Source organism: Saimiri boliviensis, chromosome 16 (assembly GCF_048565385.1).
Source record: "Saimiri boliviensis isolate mSaiBol1 chromosome 16, mSaiBol1.pri, whole genome shotgun sequence".
Lineage (NCBI taxonomy): Eukaryota > Metazoa > Chordata > Mammalia > Primates > Cebidae > Saimiri > Saimiri boliviensis.
Genome location: NC_133464.1, coordinates 52860372 through 52883834, shown reverse-complemented (window position 1 = coordinate 52883834; position 23463 = coordinate 52860372).

The window sequence follows — 23463 nt, the reverse complement described above, 5'->3', positions numbered from 1 at the left end:
CTTCATGCACTGTCCCAGTCTGTGCAGGACACAATCCAAATCATAAAGCTAACACAGGCCCACCACATTCCTGCTAATAGGGAGAGGGACCCTCCACACCCACACATGCCAGGGCTTCTCCTCACAGAGGAGAGATCCTGTGACTGAAGAAGGTTAAAGCTGACAACATGTGGAACATCCCAGAATTATGACTCTTCCCCAGTTTAAAATACATTATCCTCACAAGAAAAAAAAAAAAAAGATCACTGGTAAGATTCATGTGAGTATTATAGATAAATCCTAATTCACCATGCTGTTCTCTAAGAATACATACACAGAAGAGAAAAGGTAAAAATTACAGAGAATTTTATTAATATCTAAGCCAGTGTCTAATATTTTGTAATTTATGACTTATTGGTAAATTTAAATTGAGGAAAGAGCTTAGTCTCTTAAGCATCAGGACTTCTACTTATCACCCTTAATCAAACACTGAAACCACACATTCAGACAAAGGGAAGAAAGGAATAGTTAGACACTCTTAGTGGCCTTGAAATTCCTCACTTTCCTAGGCATATGAATTGTAAACAAGAATGGTGACTGCCTGACCCAACAGACCAGCACTTGCCTATATCTGAGTCAAAAAGTTCAAAGGAGAGAGAGGATTGCTGGATTCTTGCCTTTCAGATATAGTAACCCTTGCCATTAATGCAATATTACACTATGAATATATTTGGATTTAATATATTAAAACAGGAGTTTCTTTTCCTTATTGAATGAGTTAGAAATAGTTGTAGGAATTACCCTTATAGTGAAAGAGGGATTTTAAAAACTTTTCTTAATGCCTAATACAGGACAAGAATGTAATCTTTCTCTGAATGAATTTGGGCAAAACAGGCATTTGAAAAGAAATTGATTTCAAAAGAAACAAATCCTACTGATGAATCAGAGTATATGCGTTTTCACTAACAGCAATACTTTCACATATTATAAAATTGTAGGTTTGAAAAGCATGATATTAAAATTATTCAAGAGATCATAATTTCTTTGTCATGAAATTCAGCTATACCATATCTGCATCTAGTAGGTGTAAAATGATGATTGATTCCCTTTATCTTATGTCATATATATATTGATTTTTCTTTCCCAAAAACACGAAACCCCAAGACTCTGGACTTCAATATTAATTTTTACTCAAAGTAGTAATAATCTATTATTTATTCTAATGTTAGAATTAGATTAGGCAAAAACATAAAGAAAAGCACTTTAGAATAATATTATAAGAATTCCAAAAGACAAAACATACCAAACATACAAAAAAAGAATGCTGCTGTAAGATGAAAAAATTATAGAAATTATGTAGTTTTTTGAGAAGATATATTTGAAAACTTAGACTAAAAGGGTTAATGGATTATCCAGAAAAAAGTAATGAAAAAGTATAAAACAAATACTGATGATTTTTAAGATTAAAAAAAATCCTACAATTATCAGAGAAAAGTTTTGATTTATCAATGAATTAAATTTCATGTTAACTAGCATATAAGCTTTTGGTTTTCATTATATTAAGGTTTGGGAATACAGTGATATTGCATCACTGTCTATACCTAATTTTGTGGGAAACATATTAGTCCTTAAATGTTTATTTAGCTTTTATTGCTTTTCACCTCCTGTGTTCAGGTGATTCTCTCACCTCAACCTCCTGGGTAGCTGGGACCATAGGTACATGCCACCACACTTGGCTAATTTTTTTGCAGAAATGGGGTATATTTGTCTGTTTTCATGATGCTGATAAAGACATACCCAAGACTGGGCAATTTACAAAAAAAAAAAAAAAAGAGGTTTACTGGCCTTATGTTACATGTGGCTGGGGAGGCCTCACCATCACAGCAGAAGGTGAAAGACACATCCCACATGGTGACAGAAAAGAGAAGGGAGCTTATGCAGGGAAACTCACCTTTTTAAAACCATCAGATCTTGTAAGACTTACTTACTATCATGAGAACAGCATGGGAAAGACCTGCCCTGTGATTCAATTACCTCCTACCAGGTCCCTCCCAAAGCATGTGGAAATTCAGAATGAGATTTGGATGCAGACACAGTCAAACCAATCATTCCACCTGAGGGCCCCTCCCAAATCTCATGTCCTTACTTTTTAAGACCAATCATGCCTTTCCAACAGTAGCCCCAAAGTCTTAACTTATTTCAACATTAACTCAAAAGTCTACAGTCTAAAGTCTCATCTGAGACAAGGCAAGTCACTTCTGCCTATAAGCCTGTAAAATCAAAAGCAGATTAGTTACTTTCTAGATACAATGGGGATATAGGCATTGGGTAAATATAGCCATTACAAGAAACCAAGAGGCTACACGCTCCATGCAAGTGCAAAATCCAGCAAGGCAGTCAAGTCTTAAAGCTCCCCTTTGACTCCATGTCTCACATCCAGGTCATGCTGATACAAGTAGTGGGTTCCCATGATCTTGGGCAACTCTATGTCTGTGGCTTTGCAGGGTACAGCCTCCCTCCCAGCTGCTTTCACGGGCTGGTGTTGAGCATCTGCATCTTTTCAAGACATATGGTGCAAGCTGTTGGTGGGTCTAAAATTCTGGTGTCTGGAGAACAGTGGCCTTCTTTTCATAGCTTCACTAGGTGGTGCCCCAGTAGGGACTCTTAGTTTGGGCTCTGACCCCACATTTCCCTTCATCACTGACCTAGCAGAAGTTCTCCATGAGGACACCACCCCTCTAGAAAACTTCTTCCTGGACATCCAGGCATTTTCATACATCCTCTGAAATCTAAGTAAAGGTTTCTAAACCCCAGTTCTTGACTTCTGGGCACTGGCAGGCTCAACACCATGGGGAAGCTGCCAAGGCTTGAGGCTTGCAATCTCAGAAGCCATAGCCTGAGCTCTATGTTGGCCCCTTTCAGCTATGGCTGGAGTGGCTGGGATACAGGGCCCCAAGTCCCTAGGTGCACACAGCATGGGGAACCTGGGCCCAGCCCACAAAATCATTTTTCCTTCCTACGCCTCTGGGCATGTTATGGGAGAGGCTGCCATGAAGACCTCTGACACGCCCTGGATACATTTTCCCCATTGTCTTCATGATTAACATTTGGCTCCTTGTTACTTATGCAAATTTATGCAGCTGGTTTGAATTTTTCCTGTGAAAATGGGATTTTTTTTTCTATGGCATTGTCAGGCTGCAAATTTTCTAAACTTTTGTGCTCTATCTCCCCTTTAAAACGGAATGTCTCTAACATTAGAGACATTCCGTTTTAAAGGGGAGACAGAGCATAAAGCTTTAAAGGAGAGTCACCTCTTGAATGCTTTGCTGCTTATAATTTTTTTCTGCCAGCTACCCTAAATCATCTTTCTCAAGTTCAAAGTTTCACAAATCTCTAGGGTGGGGGCAAAATGCCACCAGTATCTCTGCTAAAATATAACAAGGGTCACCCATGCTCCAGTTCTCAACAAGTCCTTTATCTCCATCTGAGACCATTTCACCCTGGATTTCATTGTCCATTTCATTATCACCATTTTTTGCCAAAACCATTCAACAAGCCTCTAGAGAGTTCCACAATTTCCCACATTTTTCTTTCTTTTTCTGAGCTCTCCAAACTGTTCCAATCTCTGCCTCTTACTCAGTTCCAAAGTCACTTCCACATTTTCAGGTATCTTTTCAACACACACCACTCTACGGGTACCAATTTACTCGATTAGTCCATTTTCATGCTGCTGATGACATTCCTGAAACTGGGCAACTTACAAAATAAAGAGGTTTATTGGACTCACAGTTCCATCTGGCTGGGGAGGCCTCACAATCATGGCAGAAGGTGAAAGACATATCTCACATGGTGGCAGACAAGAGGAGAGCACTTTTGCAGGGAATCTCCCCTTTTTAAAACTATCAGATCTCATGAGACTTATTCACTCATGAGAACAGCACTAGAAAGACCTGCCCCAGTCATTCAATTACCTCCTACTGAATCAGTCTGTGCAAATTCAAGATAAGATATGGGTGGGGACACAGCCAAACCATACCATGGGGTTTCATGATGTTGCCCAAGCTGGTCTTGAACTCTTGGGCTCAAGTGATCCACTTGCCTTAACCCCTGCAAAGTGCTGGGATTACAGGTGTAAGCCACTGTGCCTGGCTCTATTTAGCCAATTTATTTACAAGCAATGGCTTGTGAAGTGTACCCCACAATACTTAAGAGCAAAAACAATAACACACACATACAAAAACAGCTATTCAGATATACTTAAGTAGACTGAGATAAACAAAAGAAATCAAATGTCACAAAGTAATAATCTTAAAGAATGTGATAAGTAACTGTTGCAGAATTACATCCAGGTAATTTTTGTTAACATGGTTTAAACAATTTAATATGCCAAAAATAATTCTTGGTATTAAAAAGCATATAGTGTAGTTTTTCACTAAATGAAAAAGAAGTTGAAGAAAAACAAAAACAAAACAAGACAAAGAGGAAATACTAGAATAAACACTGTCATTGTGGTTTGTAGTCTCAAGTATTAGTATAAACTCATGTGTGTTTTGTTAGATTCACATACAAATAGACTCTTAAAAAAGTATATGTATGCATGGGCTAGTATCTATACATATATCACTTATTATTGTACCCTAAGGGATTCCAGAAGTAGCAACCTTCCAGTAGCAATGAATACTTCCAGCAACTAGATCTTGATTAATAAATATATCATTCCCTGACAAATTGAAGTACAGTTCCTCAAAGAAGTTGTTGGTTGCAGATCTGGAGCATGTAAAACAAAAGATAAAACTGAAGCTTCTTAACAATTCAGGGAACAAACTAAAATAGTATTGGAGTATAGCTAAAACAGTATCTATTTGTCTATCTAAATCTACTTATCAAAGCATATGACATGTATTTTGGAAACAGTAAGGTTGAACTATTAATCAGATAATTTCTATAATTGTTTTCTTTGTATTTTTAAAAATTAATTTAGCATTGTTTTCCACTTGTATATGACTGCCCCTAAATTACAGAGCATTTAAACTTGAGAAATAAGAGTATAGAATTTGCAGCAAGGATATTAGAAAAGTACACATAAAAATTTTTTAACCTTCAGCAAATCTGAGCTACTTTAGATAACTTCAAAATAGTTAAAAAATAACATTAATGTACAATTTAAATAATGTCTCATAAAATGATTTAATTTTAATAAGAGAGTTATTACAGGTTAAGTTAAATACCTCCTAATTATTAAAAAGCATATTTATTTAGATTAACAGATATTAAATGATCTTATCACACATCCCATGATTAATTTTATTTGAACTATATTTTAAATTATTTAAAATTCTATCTTATGCCCACTTCGTTTGCAATAATCTCTTTAAAATTTAAGATGAAAACCTTGTCTTTAACAGTCACTTTAATCATTTGCAAACTAATTTATCATTAATAAACAAAAAACATTTACTCTGTGACAACACGTTACAACATTTACTCTGAGGCATGTAAAAGTATCAACAGACAAATTAAGGTGAAATTGGAGTAAGCAGATTAATTATGTAGACTAACTTTTCAATGAAGCATGCTCACTTTTATTTAATACTTTGAAATTATAAAATTTATCTCATAAATCTCAATATTTGCACAATTTTAAATAGTAATAATAGCAAACATTTATTAAAAACATTTTTGTCAGACAGGTTTTACAGTGTTGATTTTAGAAAACCTCATCTGATTTTTAATACACTCCAATGAGATAGGTGTTATTACCTTCATTTTTTACATATGGAAACTCAGGAACAGAGAAATTGAACTTTCTAAAGAGAACAATTAGAAATTGGTGAACCTAAGGCAGTTTGACACCAATCATCATATTTTTAATGAACAGGCTATACTCCTATTACCCATTAAAGTGCCCACATGACTTAGCTGGACTCCTATCCAGCTTTTGTTGCCCAATAAAGTGCTTATGTGACATAGCTAAATTATAACTACACTTTAATTCTGCTTGTTTTTAGGAAACTGGATGTCTGTGGTCACACATCCTTCACAGGACTAAACCAGCTAAGGTTGGCAAAATCCCTAATGGCAGTGTACACTCCCTCTAGCTTCATTATAATACATTTTCCATGCTGAATGACACTCCAGTTGGTACCATGACAGTTAACAATTACTGTGACAATGACCTGAAGAGATCAAGAAAGAATGGAAAAGAGGCGGTTCGTTGATTCCAGGAAAATCTCTCTCCACTCCCAACAAAATCATGCCTATTCCTCCCCCTGCTCTTAATGCCCAATGCCTTCATTAAAAATATCCTATATCTGCCGGGTGCGGTGGCTCAAGCCTGTAATCCCAGCACTTTGGGAGGCTGAGGCGGGTGGATTACAAGGTCAAGAGATCGAGACCATCTTGGTCAACATGGTGAAACCCCGTCTCTACTAAAGGTGCAAAAAATTAGCTGGGCATGGCTGTGCGTGCCTGTAATCCCAGCTACTCCGGAGGCTGAGGCAGGAGAATTGCCTGAACCCAGAAGGCGGAGGTTGCGGTGAGCTGAGATCGCGCCATTGCACTCCAGCCTGGGTAACAAGAGCGAAACTCCGTTTCAAAAAAAAAAAAAAAAAAATCCTATATCTATAACTTTCAGGTTCTCAGGAGCTGAGTTGATTTTCAAGATACTCTCCCACTTCTCCAATTTCATGGTCATTGAATAAAGCCTGCACTGTTTAACACTTACTTTTGGTTTTGTGTATTGGTTTTGTAACACTAAACGGAAAAGAATGCCTGCTGGGATAACTGAGACCCCTGGTAACACTCTTAATCTATGATCAAAATGACCTTTCTGGGAATTTATTTTTATTTTTAATTGTAAATTGACAAATTATATAAATATATATTTATAGAGCACAAAGTATTGTCATGATTTATAAATACAATGTGGAATAATTAAATAAAGCTAATTAACATATCCATCACCTCAAATATATATTATTTTTTAAGATGGAAACATTTGAAATGTACTCTCATAGTAATTTTGAAATGTAACATACATTATTATTTACTACATTTACCATGCTGTGCAGTATAACTCAAAGGAGGTAAACAGTCCTCCTATGTAATTGGGGCTTTGCACCCTCTGTCATCTTCCCAATTTCCCCACCTTCACAATCTCTGATAACCACCATTCTACTCTCTGCTTCATGTTCCATTGTTTTAGATTCCACAAAGAAGCAAGAATATGTAGTGTTTGTCTTTCTGTGCCTGTCTTATTTCACTTAGCATAATATTCTTCAATTACATTCATCCTTTCACAGATGACAAAGTTTTTTTCTTTTATAAGGTCAAATAGTATTATATTGTGTTTATATGCAACCTTTTCTTTATCCATCCATGTGTTGATGGTGGTTGATTCTAAAAGTTAGCTATTGCCAATAGTGCTACAATAAAAATGGGAGAGCAGACATCTCCTCTATAGACTGGTTTTAAATTTTGGGGGGTAAATACCCAGAAGTAGAATTGCTAGAATATTAACCATTTAATTTTTTAGTGTTTAGAGGAAAATTCATACAATTTTTTATAATTGCTGTAGTAAGTTACCTTCCCACCAACAGTGTCCAAATATTCTCTTTTCTCCGCATTCTTGCCCACTCTTATTTTTATTTTTTGATAATAGTCACTCTAACAGGTGTGAAGTGATAGCTTACTGTCATTTTAATTTTTATTTACTTGATGATTGGTGATGAACCTTTTTTTATATAGCTGTTGGCCATTTGAAAGTCATCTTTGAAAATGCCTATTCATTTTCTAATCAAATCATTTGTTCTCTTCATAGAAATAGAATTATTTGAGTTTCTTAGATATTTTTGATATTACCCCCATTATCAGATTTATGGGTTACAAATATTTTCTCCCAATTCATAGGTTTGCTCTTTACACTGTTTCCTTTGTTGTGCAGCTGCTTTTTGTTTCGATGTAGTTCAATTTGTTTCTTTTTAATTTTGTTGCCTGTGCTTTTGGGGTCAAGCCTAAAAATATCACTGCCTAGACCAATGTCTTATATCTGTTTTACCTATGTTTTCTTTTAGTAGCTTTATAGTTTCAGAGTCTACGTTTACGTTTGCAATTAATTTTGAATTGATTTTTGCAAATGGGGCGAGACAAGGGTCAAATTTTATTCTTTTGCACATGGATCTTTGGTATTCCCAGAAACACTTATTGAAAAGACTGTCCCATTTCCAGTAAGGTATCAACTGCTAATAGAGTACACCTCCAAGAGATCACTGGAAGAAATGGCCTTCAAATTTGGGAGGTCAGAGTTTGAGATCAGTTTTCTACAGAAGAAAGATGTTCTTTGTGTTGAAGGTGAAAATTCAGTGAGCAGTTGATACTGATGACTGTGGAAACAGATGTTAAAGAGCTTAAATATATAAATGTCAACACTGGCTTTATATCTATGAAAAGAATTATGAAGATCATGCTTGATTTTAACAAAGATTGGACCGGAAAAGTCAGCTTCATAACTTTTTGTTTTAATAGTTTAGCAAATGCTGAAGGTATTATCAAAAAAGAAATTCTGAAAGTTGCCAGGCACTTTGATAGCTGGAAAACTGCTTCTCCAAAACTAAAAGCATCTGACCTAGGAGTTGGTGAAAACTTCTCTGATAAGGTGAAACAAGGCATGACTGTGTAATGGGGTGTTTTGGAGATGAAGAAGTCAATGAGTAAAAGTTTCTATGATCCATGAATCATAAAAAAGGGAAAACGTTAACTCTTTTTTCTCCTTTGTGAGCATATATAAACTGAGTAGCTCTATAAGTAGGTTTGCTTCTTCTATTTTGTGAGATCTTGCTCTATACAGAAGAAATAGAATACTACCTCTTCACTTCCCTTACATATTTAGATAACTATTTTCAACTCAACTCACAGTATGATGGTATAAAAGCCTAGATACTACTATTAAATTGAATGAATTTGATTCTAGCTCTGCCATTTAGTTGCTGTGTGACTTTTGCCATTTATACTCTCTGATTCCAGTGAACTTACCTGTAAATTGAGATACCAATAGCATCTTTGCGACAATTTTATGAGGCTTTAGAAAGTTACAATCTTTAAAGCATGTTAAATAGTTTAAAGTGGTTATTAAATAGATTTTAGTATTATTAAAGTAATTTGAACTGGATGCTATTATGCATAACTGCTTGCCATTGGTTTTCTTCCTAAGACCAGAATTACTGTGCATTAGGTTGGCAGGACCATCACATTCCATAACTTCACTCTAATTATCCATTAATATCAAGAAATGTTTTACTAAATTCATCAAACTCAACACAGATTTTTGGTGGCCATAGCTTATGTTGTTTCAAGAAGCGAGCCCCGAAGGTGGCCAATAACCCAGTGGTCCAATTGGCCCAGTAATAGTCTAACCTTTTTTTTGCTTTGCTTACACTATTTTTGGATCTAGAAAAAATAAACAGCTTTAAAGTCTAGACTGGTCTTTTAGATTAGAGTCAATTGTACAATTTAAAGATTCTCTGGCTTCATCACACATAAAAAATTTTAATATGCTTTTCATGGTTTATCTATCTATTTAATTACTCTCACCAGTTTCTGCTGAAATCAGCAGCCTTTCCCCTCCAATTCTGTGTGTAATAAAAATGATTTCAACATTTGTCTAAATAAGGTATAAACTATGCTAATAATTATTCAGTATTTGTAATAATATAGTCAAGTGTAAGCAATCAGTAATTTGGATAAAGGTAAAATCAAGAATACAGCATTTAAATGTAAATCCTCTTTGGAAAGACAATAATAATAGTTCAGGTACAAGTACAATTGTAATGCAAAGTAGTAATATTTTTATTATGGTTTTGTCAGAAGTGAGGACTTATTGCTAGTTCAGAGAACACTTACTATCTTAGTCTTAACTCTCTACCCCTACTCTTTCACATCCACTACCTTCATGCCCACCTCTAGTTTTCTTAGAGGGGCTCCTGCATATAAAGGGTTATCTCTATATTTCATAATTCCTAGCGAACATGCTCATTGTAATTTGCACATGTTCAGATATAATTTGTTTTCACTACTGTAAATACAGCGCTGTTTGGGGGGAAAGTATAACCAATTGATTGTTATTGTATTTGGCTTATGAATAAATACATTTTTAATTTTATAATTGGATTATTATTTGGCTTCTATTATATTGAGGAAACAAATTCAATGGAAAGTTCCCTTCCTCCATTGAATTTATTCTTACTTCCAGATAACATCTCCTCCCTTGTCCCATTTTTTCACCTAAATGAACAGTATTGTTGGCCCAAACATGTTTTTCTGCTTTGGTATCACTGACGCACAGTATTGATATAACAGTATCAAAGATAAAGCTGTGTAGGAAAATGATCCATTGATAGATTATCAGTAGGCTTATGCCTGTGAACCTGGCCAGGAATGAATCACATGAACCATTTAAGTAGAGCTTTCCCAGATATGCTAGAAATAAATGTTTTGTAAAAGTAGTAAAACACAAATTAAAACTTTTTTCCCACATTAAGGCACTAAAACCTCAACCCCTATTCTCCAATAACATTTTATTTCCAGTCATAGCCTGTCTTTATGTACTAGTTCTTATGATGTGAAAGAAATCAGAATAGAATACTTCCCTGTTTTTGAGTGGGATTCCAACAATAAATTGGAAGCACTGTGATAAACATAAATAACTGGATATTTTAATTATTCTTGTCTTGGTTGACAGTTTTTTCCCCAACTTACAGACACAGACTATGAGATAAAAGGAAATTCACAGGCTTGTCTCAAAGTGGACATGAGCTGGTAACTATACTCAAACATCACTGCAATGCCTCAAGAAGTTTTAATGAACTTATAGGAATGTGATTCGATTCTTTCTTCCTACTGACTTGACTATAAGTTTATTTCTGGTTTTGTTTTATGCTTTAAAAGAGAGGTACATATACCTTGTTATTTTCCACGTCATTAAAGGGCAATTGATATTGATTGTTTGATTTAGTAAGGGAAATTTATCCAAATAAAGAACTCCTAAAAAATCTTGTCATAGTATCTCATATGACTGAATTCTGGCTTCCCTTCAATGGGTACTTAAACAGAATATAATAATAGTACACTAAACTAATATATAGAAGAAAACTAAGAGAAAATCTGTAAAAATGTAAGGTATAGAATGCCTAAGAATTTTCAATGCAGTACTATTCTGGAGGGGTAAACTGATTGTAACTGTCTATACCAGGACTGAGGGGAAGAAATACATAAGTAGTGAAAGAACAAAAGCAGTGAAAGGACCAGGGCAATTGAACTATTTTATGTTGTAGTTAGGATGTATGTATATAAGAGAAGGATAGATTTTTTCATGCATGGAACCAATGGAAAAAATGTAAGAAATATAATGCAATATAAAAATATCATGTATTTATTCATATAAAAATATGACACATTTCACAAGCATGCATACAAACAAAATGATATACTTTAACTACGTAAGAATGACTGCTGCTGGTAGGAAGGAGGTGGAACATAAAAATATAGGTCAAAACAACAAATAAGTTGCTATGAACAGACTCCTAGTCCCCTAACATAAAAAATGAATCCTGTAAAAATTACTGAGAAATGAAAGTTCTAATTACAAGGTAATATACGATGAGATTACTTATAAGAATTGGTTTGCTTAGTATAGTTCTGAAGAAATGACTAAAAGGACAGTAGAATTCAAACAAATAAAAAATAAGAATAGCAAATAATATTTAAAAATAAAGAATGACTAAAGTTTATTCAACAACTTATTAATTTAATTCTATTGTTTTATGCATAAGAGTCAAAAAAGAATCAAGAAGACAAAAATAATCTTGTCTTCACTGGACTTACATTCAAGTAGAATTATATTCCAAATTGTTTGTATAATATAGTGGTAATGATAAAAAATATTCTATACCTTAGAGCAAAATGTCAGAAAGCTACACAAAACAACATTTTAAATTGTTGTATTTTGGTAATGTCAACTTTTTTCCTAAGATATTTTTATTATTATGTTTATAAATTAAACATTTATTAATTTGAAATAAATAAAAAGAAATAAAACATTAAGTATGAATTTTAGAAAATTATAAAGTATGTTTTCTTCTTATAAACTTTTTTGAGTTCCTTATAGATTCTGGATATTAGGACTTTGTTGAATGGATGCATTGCAAAGATTTTCTGCCACTCTGTTTCCTGTTTACTCTGACAGTTTGTTTTGCTGTGCAGAAGCTCTTTAGTTTAATTATATCTCATTTGTCAACTGTTGCTTTTGTTGCAATTGCTTTTGGTCATTTCATCATGAAATATTTGCCTGTGCCTATGTCCTGAATGATATTGCCTAGATTTTCTTCCAGGGTTTTTATAGTTTTGGGTTTTACATTTAAGTCTTTATCTCTCTCGTGTTAACTTTTGTATAAGGTGTAAGAAAGGGGGCTAGTTTCAATTTTCTGCAAATGGATAGCCAGTTATCTGAGCACTATTTGTTGAACAAGGAATCCTTTCCCCATTGCTTGTTTTTGACAAGTTTGTCAAAGATCAGTGTTAAGGAAATCTTATTTCTGAGTTCTCCATTCTGTTTCACTGGTTTATGTGTCTGTTTCTGTGCTAGTACCATGCTGTTTTGGCTAGTGTAGATTTACACTATAGTTTGAAGTCTGGTAGGGTGATGCCTCTAACTTTTGTTATTTTTGCTTAATATTCTTTCTCTATATTTTAAGTTAGGAGTCTGATTTTGACTCCCTGCTTGCTGGAGTGGGTGAGCCAGAATGGCCATTATTAAAAAGTCAAGAAACAACAGATGCTGGCAAGGTTGCAGAGAACTAGGAACACTTTTACACTATTGGTGGGAATGTAAATTAGTTCAACCATTGTGGAAGACAGTGTGATGATTCCTCGAAGAGCTAGAACCAGAAATACCATTTGACCCAGCAATCTCACTACTGAGTATATACCAAAAGGAATATAAATCATTATGTTACAAAGATATATTCACACGTATGTTCATTGAAGCACTATTCACAATAGCAAGGACATGGAATCACCCCAAATGCCCACAATGATAGACTGGATAAAGAAAATGTGATACACATATACCATGAAATCTTACACAGCCATAAAAAGAAAACAGATCATTTCCTTTTTAGGGACATGAATAAAACCAGAAGTCATTAACCTCAGCAAACTAACACAGTATCAGAAAACCAAACATCACATGTTCTTACTTATAAGTGGGAGCTGAATGATGGGGTCACATGGATATGGAGGGAAACAACACACATGGGGCCTATTTGGCGTGCAGTGTGGGGAGAGAATTTGAATGCATGCTGGGCTTAATACTAAATATATGGGTTGACAGGTACAGTAAACCACTATGGCATACGTTTACCTATGTAAAAAACTTGCACATCCTGCACATGTACCCCAGAACTAAAAATAATTAAGAAATAAAAAATAAACAAAAGTAGACCTAAGAAAACCAAAATAAATTTTACTTCAGTGTAGAGCACATATTACTGTAAGTCAATATTCTTTACTGTAGTAAATAGCAGTAAAATATAATGTGTAATAACATCATTTTTATATAATGCGTTAAAGTGCATCTCATTTTATATTGGAGAGACAAACTAGCATTATTTGAGTTTAAATACTGATTTTGTCACTTCTAAATGTGTAAATTCTGGAAAAAAATACTTTTTTCTTTCGTGGCCCAATATTAGTTGTAAAGCAGTGAGTATAATGGTACCTACACTTAAAGGTGGCCAAAACTATTAAATAATGAGAAATGTAAAGCACTCAAAATGGGCTCTCATATTAGTCCCCAATAAATAATCGCTATTTTTATTACATATAGAAACATATAAAGGAGATGTTAGAATATATTTGGATAATTTATATGAAAAGACTGAAACATGAAATAGAGTATATTCATAAAATAATAAATATATTCTGAAGCTGAGAAATACATAATTTTAATTTAATGGGAAATTTTACATATTTTATTATTAAATAATTTGCATTGAGATTAAGGGGCATTCCTTATTTTATTTTACATGGTTAGCATTGCAGAATGCAAGCCTTGGGTTCCTTTCTAGTGCCAGAGATGACTGTTTCTCTTTGCAAACACATTAGAAAACTCTGTCACAAGATTGTTACACAGTATACTGTACTGAAGAACATAAAACTTTTTCTAATTACTACTTCTCGATTAATCTGGTTTTATTTAATTAGGAGAAGGTTAGGTATTTTTCCTATGGGTGAGTTATAAAGTTCATGGATATCAGCCTATAAACTGTTACTGCCAGAACCAGCAAGGTGGTGGACACAGAATTAGGATTGGAGCTACCCCTGTTATGCAGGCTCTTCCATGAGGCTTTCACTTCACATTATGGATGTGAGACAGAAAATGTCATGAAATGTGAATAAACGCTGCTTAATAGCAATCCCTATATTTTTAGTTGTATAACTGGCCTCTTTTTTGATATTCCAGGAATAATCAATAACATATTTAGTAATATAAAAGTTGTTACTTTTCACATTTTTTAATTTGATAGATTTTTTGAAGAGAATGATAAATACGTTTAATATTTTTGTTAACATATTTAAAAGCCACTGATAAAATTAGACTCTGGATAAATTAGTATACAGACATCTAAGAATCAAAACTTTTTTTCTCTGTCCTCACTCAGTTTGTGATCCCTAAAATAAATATTTGGAGAAAAGAACATGTTGCCTAATGACATGCATTGATTGTATACTATTCTTTAGGAACTGAGACACTCTAAATAATAGATCAGTTACCTTTGTTCTAAAGGTGGGTCATTCTAACTGTCTGAAAAAGGAATCCATAGCTTTTTGAAGCAGTAGAAATTCCGTTTCCTGGAACAGCAGTAATGGCCAAGCCTTGCAGGGTCTGTTTTGTGGAATGAATTTGTAATGGATGACACTGAAGAAGATTCAGTCACAAAGAAGTTAAGTGACAGAAGATGAGCAATGGAGCTAGGCAAGACAAATATGAAAGAGTTCAAAAGGTACGGGTCAAGGTGATTAGCACAACTCTGTTAGAGAAACTAGAAGAGGAGAATTTTTAATATATTCTTAATGTCGTTAGAGGCATCAGTAGGCAAACTACGTAATTTGTTTATGACTTATTTTTCTCAACTGTCTCATGTTCCCTGTGTGAAATAATTTTTGAGTGTTAAATGAGTTGGTATATGCCTTTCTCTCACACACATACATAAACATATATATGCACACATACTCCATCTTTCTCTTTTCCAAAAAAAGGTGTGGAAAGAAATTAAATTTGGGGACCCTAAACTAGTTTAGCCAAAGGGAAAAGTCAACCTGGGAACGAGGTCATGCAAACCTGCCTCCCCCATTTGGTTCCTAGGTAAGATGGCTACAAGATGTAAAGCAACAGGCCTCCCTTATATTTTTGCCCACCAGGAAATTCCTAGTGAGCTGTTAAAATTTCACCATAGCAATGCAAGTTCATAGCTTATCTTTACAGGTGAAGTCATCCCCATCCCACCAGACATAAATGCATATCTGATTTTCCCCTGCCCCATTTTTGTCTATGTTATCTTAGACAAAGATCTATCTATGTTATCTTGCCTATGTTATCTTAGATTCTCTGCATTTTTCCTCTGTCCCCTTTTTTTATGTCATCTTATGTAAAAAAAAAAATGCAGATTCACTGAGCCAGACAAAGGCATGCATGACTATTTTTCCCTACCTACCTCTTACATGAAAATTGTATAAATTTCAATATCCCACTCTCTCCTTTAAATCTGAAGCCCTCAAAATCATATCTGGGGAAAGGCACAGACCTGTCTCCCAAGCACACATCGTTAAAAGAAATCTCCTAAATGATTGAGATTTGTCTTGTCATTCTGCTCAGTTAAAAAAGGTAAAAAAGAAACCAATAAGAAATTTGATGCCCAGAGGTATGCATAACCAGAATCACATATATCATTGTCTAGAATGCAACTTCCAAATTTCCAGGCATCTCTTATTTGTATTACACAAACTATGGCTTTTTACACCTCTTTTGTATGACACTTAATATTTGCAAAGTAGCAACTGTAAATGCCATTTATAAAAAACTAAATGATTTGAAATATAATTTCTCTGCTGCTGATAATAGTTGGGGGGAGGTGAATGAGAGTGTGTCAATTTTAAAATTTTCTATTTGATTTTTATATGGAGTCTCGCTCTGTTCCCTAGGCTGGAATGCGGTGACACCATTTCTGCTCACCACAAACTCCACCACCCGGGTTCAAGATATTCTCCTGTCTTAGCCTCCTGAGAAGCTGGGACTAGAGGCACACGCTACCATACCCAGCTGATTTTTCTATTTTTAGTAGAGATGGGTTTTCGCCATATTGGCCAGGATAATTTTGATCTCTTGACCTCATGATCCATCTGCCTCAGCCTCCCAAAGTGCTGGGATTACAGGTGTGAGCCACCACACCTGGCCTAAAATTTTTATTAAACTGCTTAATTTACTTTGATGTTGCAAGATTTTCCCCCATAGTACATAATGAAAGCTAATCAAAATGGGAAAAAACATTATTAATTTAGTTTCTGCCTTTTTGTGCAAAGATAGTTTAAGGACATCTTAAAAACCTATGTTGTTTTTCTATACAGTTATTCCAACAGGCAGAAAAACTTTAAATGTCATCTGTTGTGTGAAGCCATTATCATTTGCATCTGAACAAAGCTCTCACTGATTTCATCAGATTTTTCTGTGAAATAATGATTGTGTAAGATGGCTACAGAATTGTTCTCGATGTGTTAAGCTGTCTATGTTTGAACATTATCATTTTATTTTGAGCCAAAATTCACACTTTAAAAGAGAGTTTAAGGCAAATATATCAAATTATTTATAGAATCTAGATGGTCATTACATGATTAACATTTTTTTTTTCAGATTGGTTATATGTTTGAAATTTTTACAGTAAAATGTTGGGGGGAATTTTATATAGACACATGGTTAGCAAACTGTAATATTCGAGAACAACAGTATACAGACTGATTTTTATTGGCTTCTGGGATTTTTTTTACTGCTACATGTACACATTTTTGAAATGCTGCTAGCATTAGAATCATTGATGAGTGAGATTTCTCTTAAAGCAATCCTAATTAGCATTTAGAGCACAGCAAATAATATTTATAGAAAATGTATATTTATGACTACTATTTTAGTCTTTCACTGAGTAACTTTGAGTAACTTTATTTGGCAGAATTCTAGACTCTGACAGTTTAAGTTTAAATACCAAATTACATGAGAACCATGAGTGTATTTGTCTGTTCTCACACTGCTGACAATGACATACCCAAGACTGAGTCATTTACAAAGAATAAGGGGTTTGATGGATAAATGGTTCCACATGGCTGGGGAGTCTTCACAATCATGGCAGAAGGTAAAAGGTACATCTTACATGGCAGCAGGCAAAAGAGACAATGAGAATCAAGTGAAAGAGGTTTCCACTTATAAAAACATCAGCTCTCATGAGATAGTTTTACTACCAAGAGAACAGCATGGGTGAATAGCCCCATGACTCAATTATCTCCCATGGGTCCCTCTCACAACACATGGGAATTATGGGAACTACAATTCAAGATGAAATTTAAGTGGGTACACAGCCAAACCATATCAAGGAGTAGCTCTATTGTTTACCAGTTGTTTTTCAGATTTTAACACAGAACCTCAAATGGCAGTTTCTTATTCAATATTTGTGGATTTTTAATTTGTAGATAATTTTTTCTTCATAACCATATATCAAGATATTTAGTACTTATCATGTTTCCAGGCACATAATATGTTGATCAATTAAGTGTATGATGAAGGAAAAAGGAAAGAAAAACAAAGCCAGCAAGCATGAAAGAGGATCTAAGCACAGGGGATCACATTTGCAATTGAGCTACTATGGGGGTTGACGTAGGAGGATGGTTTGAGTTCAGGAGTAAAAGACCAGACTGGGCAACATAGCGAGACACTGTCTCATTAAAAAGAGAGACAGAGAGAAAGATAGAAAAGAAAAAAAGATATGGAGAGAAAAGAAGCATTGCTTTTTGCTTTGATTTTACCATTGTCTATCTGGGAAACTAGTTAAGTCCCCTCTGACTATACCCTCTCAGTATAAGTTATTAAAAATTGAATTTAAATAAAAGTCTTTTTCTTAATTTGAATCAACTGCCTCTTTTTTTCTCTTTCTTTTCTCATATGTTGCCCTAGATAAGAGAGAACACAGAATGATATTAGTAAGGTAACATTTATGCAATGTAGGAGTAATCAAAGAGGGAGATTTTAGTAGGAATACCATCAGTTTTCATGTAAATTGCTTTTTTGACTAGTATGCAAGCATTAAGTTTTACTGAAGTTAATTATGTTTGAATTAAATCTCCTATATGTTATTTGTGATGCTTAAAATTGTTTACAAAAGCATTTCTATCTGCTTTTACCTAATATGTAGCATTTTAACAATATATCCTGACTTAAACTGATCACACTGAAATTTAAATCAATGCATCTAATTGTGTGTATCAACTACTATAGCCAATGTGTTGCCTTGCATGTTGTTAAAAAAAAGTAATGCGAAAAAAAAAAAAAAAAAAAAAAAACAAGCTTCTGATTAGGTTGTAGTTATTTTAGAGATAACGGTAAATAGATTTTTTTAAATGTTAAATTTTGAGCTAAGTGCCAGGGATCTTTTATAATAATTAGAAGAAAGAAACAGAAAGAGGTAGGCATTGTATGCCTACTGTACTAACAGTAAATGTCTGTGTCCTCAGGGTTGACCCTCACCTCTCCACTCCACTATACACAGTTACTTGTTCTACTTTTGTTGAGTTGTAAAAGAAATTAAAATCATTAGCTCTGAATGCTGTGGTTGGCAGAGTTAGAGCAGTAATAGTTCAAAGAATCCCATCTGGCAAGCAAGCTCTAAAAACAAAAATAAACCTTTTTCCATCTCACAGAAGTCCAGAGAGAGATTAATTAAAGTCAATAGAGAAAAAAATACAAAACACTTCTTAGTATTGTGATGATGTCGATTTTTTTCCCACCCTCTGATGACAAATTCTGTTTTTACACTTATGATCTTTGATAAAACAATACTTCTTCAAGTAAAATTCAAACATTACAATATTTACAAATAAATCTCCTTGCTAAACCCATATTTTAGGCATCATAAAGGAGTTGATAATATGAATTCTGTCACATTTACATATTATGTTTTTCTTTCTGATCTAGTTTTAACTTCTGCACAGTTGTTAATCTTTGGGGTTGGGTTTATTTTTATGTAAGGTTTAACATTTTTCTTGGTCTCCTGACACACTGTAGCATTTGCTTACATTTTTCCCTTTGAGCTCAAGTACTTTTTTAAATGGCATGGATAACACTAGATATCTCCCACACTATGAGGAAATTTGCATAAGCATCCTTAGAAGTCTCTGAAGTTCTTGGTGAACATAACATTGCTAAGGATAACAGGATGCCTGGACAATGGTTTGTCCTTTGATTTCTGATTTTCAGTTGTGGCTTCAGGATCACTTTAGAAGAACCTACAATTCCTTTAGGTTTTTGTTTCTGTGAGAAGGAAAAAAAATCCTAAATCAAAGCTCCATAGTGTGCTTTCAATTCTACATTTTAACAGACACTAAAAGCCAAAGAACCAAACTGTCTCTGAAGTATTGTTGGGTAAGATAGCTGGGGAGGAGGGAAAACTGATCGCTTTGTGGTGAAAAAAAGAAATCCAGGGATTCTTTGTGCTGAATGAGATAACATAACTGTTACATGTTCTCTTACACAGCTGGGAAAAATGACTTTCTTCTCGATTTCTTTTCTTTTCCACCTCTTCCCTTACCTTACCCTGTTGGTTCATTTGCTCAGTGGGAGAAAGAGTAGCTGTTATGCAAACACCATGATGTAGTGAGGAGAAAATCCTGATGTTATACTGTATTTTGCAAAATGGTTTTATATCACCAAATGATGCACAACTGGCAGGATAATTCCAGTCTGAAAAATGTATTTCCATTGTTAAGCTATAAAGGTTTAGGAGAGTAATGATACTTTAACAGCATATGGTTTAATATATTTATTTTGTTTCTTCGTTTTATACATTTGCTTTGATTTGGGTTTTATTTTATTTTAAAGTATTAAGAGATTGTCAAAATATACTTTACATTTTTATTCCTGTTATTTTCAGGTTAAGTCTGCAATGACTATCACAAAACTAGAGATATTTAGAGTCACAAAGGCATCCAGTACTTCAGATCTTCCTCCCAGCACCACAATATGGATTAAAATCATGGATCAATTAAAGTTCAGTTTACTGCCACTATATATCATACTAATGCTACCAAGATGCCTGTGGTGTTAGGACTGGTAGCTCAGCATATTGGAAAATGGAAAAACATTTCTTTGTTTTCTTCTTCCTTTTTCAGTTTGAAAGTGAACCAGACTGTTTTACAGAAGTGAGCAAAGCTTAAATATGTTTTGATAGTTGTATTAGTCTGTTCTCATGCTGCTAATAAAGACATAACTGAGACTGAGTTATTTATAAAGGAAAGAACTTTAGTGAACTCACAATTCTAAATGGCTGAGGAGGCCTCAGAATCATGGCAGATGAAGGAAGAGAAAAGCAACATCTTACATGGCAGCATGCAATAAAGAGCATGTGCAGGGAAAGTCTCCTTTATAAAACCATCACATCTTGTGAAACTTATTCACTATCATGAGAACAAAACAGGAAAGACTCACCCCATGATTCAATTGCCTCACACGAGATTCCTCCTACAAAACGGGGGAATTATGGGAGCTACAATTTGATATTTGCATGGGGACACAAACTATATCATTCTTTCCCTGGTCCCTCCCAAATCCCAAGTCCCCACATTTCAAAATCAATCATGTCTTCCAACAGTTCCCAAAAGTCTTAACTCATTTCAGTATTAACTCAGAAGTCCACAGTCCAAAGTCTCATCTGAGACAAGGCAAGTCCCTTCTGCCTGTGAGCCTTGTGTTAGTCCATTTTCACACTGTTGATAAAGACATACCCAAGGCTGGAAATTTATAAAAGAAAGAGATTTATTGGACTTATATGGCTGGGGAGACCTCACAATCATGGTGGAAGGCAAGGAGGAGCAAATTATATCTTATGTGGATGGTAGCAGGCAAAGAGAGAGCTTGTGCAGAGAAAATCTCATTTTTAAAACCATCAGATCTCATTGACTATCTTGGAAACAGCACAGGAAAGACCACATAATACAATCACATCCCATGGGGTTCCTCCAACAACATGTGGGAATTGTCGGAGTTACAATTCAAGATGAGATTTGGGTAAGGCAAAGCCAAACCATATCAAGCCTGAAAAATCAAAAGCAAGTTAAGTTACTTCCTGGATACAATGGGGATATAGGCATTGGATAAATACAGCCATTCCAAATAAGAGAACTTGGCCAAAACAAAGGGGCTACAGGTTAGTCAAATCTTAACTTAAAAATCCAACAGGGTAGTCAAATCTTAAAGCTCTGAAATGATTTCTTTTGATATAAAGTCACATATCCAGGTCATGTTGATGCAAGAGGTAGGCTCCCATGGCCTTGGGCATCCCTACCTCTGTGGCTTTGCAAGGTCAAGGCTCCCTCCTGGCTGCTTTCATGGGCTGATGTTGAGTGTCTTCAGCAGGTGCACTGTGCAAGCTGCCAGTGGATCTACCATTTTGGAGTCTGTGGGACAATGGGCCTTTTCTCACAGCTCCACTTGGCAGTGCCACAGTGGTGTCTCTGTGTGGGGGATCCCACCCCACATTTCCTTTCCACATTACCCAACAGAGGATCTCAATAAGGGATCCATCCCTACAGTACAACTTTTCCTGAACATCCAGGCATTTCCATACATCCTCTGAAATCTAGGCAGAGGCTCCCAAATCTTAGTTCTTGACTTCTGTGTACCCACAGGCTCAACATCACACAAAATCTGTCAACGCTTGAGGCTTACATCCTCTAAAGTTGTAATCTACACTGTATCTTGGCCCCTTTTAGCCATAGCTGGAGCAGCTGGGATGTAAGTTACCAAATCCCAAGGCTGCTTACAGCAGAGGGCTCTGGACCCAGCCCAAAAAACCATTTTACCCTCCTAGGCCTCTGGGCCTGTGATGGGAAGGGCTGCCATAAGGACATCTGACATGCTTGGAGATACTTTCCCCATTGTCTTGGTGTTTAACATTTGTCTCCTTGCTACTTATGCAAATGTCTGCTACTGGCCTGAATTTCCCCCCAGAAAATGGGATTTTCTTTTCCATTCCATTGTTAGGTTGCAAGTTTTCCAAACGTTTATGGTCTGCTTCCTCTTGAATGCTTTGCTGCTTAGAAATTTCTTCCCCAAGATACACTCAAGTTCAATGGTTCATGGATCTTTAGAGAATGGGGAAAATGCTGCCAGTGTCTTTGCAAAGCAAGAGTGACCTTTACTCCAATTCCCAAAAAGTTCTGCATCTCCATCTGAAACCACCTCAGCCTAGATGTTATTATCCATATCACTATCAACACTTTTCTCAAAGTCCCTAGGAAGTTTCAAACTCTCCTGCATCATCCTGTCTTATTCTGAACCCTCCCAACTGTTCCATTATCTGCCTATTACCCATTTCCAAAGTTGCTTTCATATTTCAGGGTATCCTTACAGCGGCACTCCACTCTGCTGGTAGCAATTCACTGTAATGTTCTCACACTGCTAATAAAGACATCCTTGGCACTGGGTAATTTATAAAGAAAAGAGGTTTAATGGAGTCACAGTTCCACATGGCTGGGGAGTCCTCGCAATCATGACAGAAGATGAAGGAAGAGAAAAGGGAAATCTCACATGATGGCAGACATGAGAGAGCATGTGCAGGGGAACTCCCTTTTATAAAACTGCCAGATCTCATGAGACTTATTCACTATCACAAGAACAGCATGTGAAAGACCCACCCCCATGATTCAATTACCTCCCACTGGGTCCCTCCCACAATACAGAGGAATTAGAGGGACTACAATTTGAGATTTGGGTGGAGACACAGCCAAATCATATCATTAGTTGATGGAACCTCAATGGTTCTCTAATACCCAATATTTAATGAGATGCCAAATTGTTGTAGCATGAAGGACCTTGAATTAGAACCTAGTCAAGTTTGAAAAACTACAAAAAACATATTAATTACTAATTCTATGCCTTTGATCAAGTCATTTTACCTCTTTAGACACCAGTTTCAATGTATAAAACATATCATCTTATATTTCTTTAGAGGAAAGACAGAAAAATTAAAGTTTCATAGTATGGACTTTGAATGAAATTTCCCAAGCCACCTCCAACAGATACAAGCTCACACACACACACACACACACACACACACACACACACATATTTTACTGCTGGTTTAACAGCTTAAATAACCTACAGTGATCTACTGTAAA